The sequence below is a fragment of the Uloborus diversus genome, chromosome 2 (assembly GCF_026930045.1).
Source record: "Uloborus diversus isolate 005 chromosome 2, Udiv.v.3.1, whole genome shotgun sequence".
NCBI lineage: Eukaryota > Metazoa > Arthropoda > Arachnida > Araneae > Uloboridae > Uloborus > Uloborus diversus.
The window spans coordinates 100,057,597-100,060,059 of record NC_072732.1 but is presented as its reverse complement, the minus strand read 5'-3'; positions in this window follow the sequence as shown (position 1 = coordinate 100,060,059).

The following is a 2,463-nucleotide window of genomic DNA, read 5'->3' as shown; positions in this document are numbered from 1 at the left end:
TGTTTTATAATGATGTTATGTATGTTTTAATGATTTTACCTATGTTGTTTTATAATGATGTTATGTATGTTTTGTAATGTATGTTGATAAAAAGATGATAAGACTAGTAAGAAAGAATGCATGATGTTGCTTTTACATTGTCATCAAAAACTGAAACATTTTGCATTAAAATTTTTTAGATATTTACATTAATACAGTCGAACCTTGATATCTCGAACCTCCTTATCTCGAAACCCTTGATGTCTCGAAAAAACATTTTTCCCTTGCATTTTCTATAAAAACCTCTATGTATTTTCCATAGTTATCTCGAAATTTATTTTTCGAAACCCTTGATATGTCGAAATTTTTGCACAGAAGCAAAATTTCAGTTCTCGTTTTTCTTTGGTAATTTTCGTAGTAAAACCAGTTCCAGGGACCAGTTTTCATCTCTCTTCTTGGAAACTTTGTGATTAGGGGATTGAAGCAAGATAATAGGGAAATATTGGAATGAAAGGGGTGCTGTGTTTTCTTCAGAGTTTAGAATCTTTGTCCATTTCTCTCGAACATGTTGTCCACTTTGAGGAAACGGGGTTGATTTTTCGGGAGTCAGTTTTCAAGTGAAAACGGAAAATGCGTTTCTCATTTTCATCATTCTGCTTTTTTAACTCCTACAAAATGGCTGATGAAAACTTTTTGAATATGGGGAGCTACTAGTTGAAGATAAGGATTTTTAAATTTTTAGGTGAAAAACCCAGGGTTGGCAAGTTTTTGCGGAGGCGGAAAAAACCATGGAAAAAAAACCACGGTTTTTACCGCCCAGCAAAAATAGGTTTTTGCCAAAGTGGCAAAAATAGATTGTGTGTTAACAACTTACAGACAGTTTTTTTTCCTTGTATATAAAAGTAAAAATATGAAAATATTTTGATAAAAGGCTTTGCCATTTTCTGTAGAGTGAGCTAGTATCACTAAAAAGTAGAGTGAATATAGAATGCACATATTGATCAGCTTTTTTTTCTTCTTTTTAAATTCTTCTCTTGGCTATCCATTTTCCCAGTAAGTGAGAAAAATGCATCATTTCTTCAGTGAGGAAAAGTTAATATTTTTCTATATTCAAGTAAATATTCTGTTATTAATTAAATAACTTAAAAATCTTGGGGGGAGGGGGATCAAAAAAAAGTGATTAATTAAATATAATATATATATATATATATATATATATATATAATTATAATTCAATTTTTTTATTAATTTACTAGGCTTCAGTAAACATTCTTTGTTTTAGCATTGAAGGAATTGGCTCATTCTGAAAACATTGTTTTAACAATCATTTAAAATCTTAAGTTTTGCAAGCCCAACATTTGTTTTTTATTTTTTTTTCACCTTATAAATTGGAAGTAACTTGGAGGGACACAACTAAAATATTAAAGTGCATTATTTATATTATATTGTCACTATTTCTTGATTAACACTATAATGCTACTTTATTTGCAATTAGGTTTTTGCCGTTATTTCCATTTTTGCCATGGTTTTTTCCACTGGCCCGGCGAAAATACCTTTTTGCCGGCAAAAAACCCAACCCTGGAAAAACCAAGTTGAAGTTAATGTTCATTTCAAAATCTCTTCCTGCGCACTTTCAACAATTATAAAATTTCAAATCTTGTAAAATATTGGAGACTTCTTTTTTGATTGTAGTTGAAAGTGGTCTCATAGCACATATATAAATGCATATAGCGTACGTGTGTGTAATTGTGAGTTTCTAGTATAATTTTTTTAAAACCTAGATAACTCAAAAACTCGATATCTCAATTTTTTTTCCTGTCATACATAGGTTGTACTGTATTAACACATAATGTAAATAGTAGGTACTTTATTATTGGATAATTCTGTGATTTAATATTTGATCATATCAGCTGGTTATTATACACATTAACTTCAAATAATGCTTTATATTATTTATTCTAATGAAAAAAGTGCTTTTTTTGGTACTACCACTGCAAGCATGCATTTTTCTCAGAGATTCCTGTCCTCAAAAAAAAAAAGAAAAAAAAAACTTTTTACTACATGTGTTTCAAATAATCACTTACTTGTCAGGCATTATTTGAATTTTATAGGCACCCAATACTCATCGTAGCCCGAAAGAGCACATTGCTCAATCGTGCTTACTAGGATTAAAGCTTGTAACATTCAAGTAGAGCCCACATTTTCTTAATTTTATTTCTTAAAAAACTTTTGAAGGTTTTCCACGTTTAGAGAAGGATGTGCAGGTGATGCACAGTGAATTTTTCCTTTCCATCATCCCCCAGAACATCAAGTGCTCCTTTTCAGGGTTCGAAAATATCTGATATTTTGATATATATCGGGTATTTTGATATATATCCAACAATTTCAGTCAGCACAATATAAAGTCTTTAAAATAGTAAATGCAACATCTTCATTCTTTATTTTCTTATATTATTACAGTAGAATACCTTTATAACGCCGACC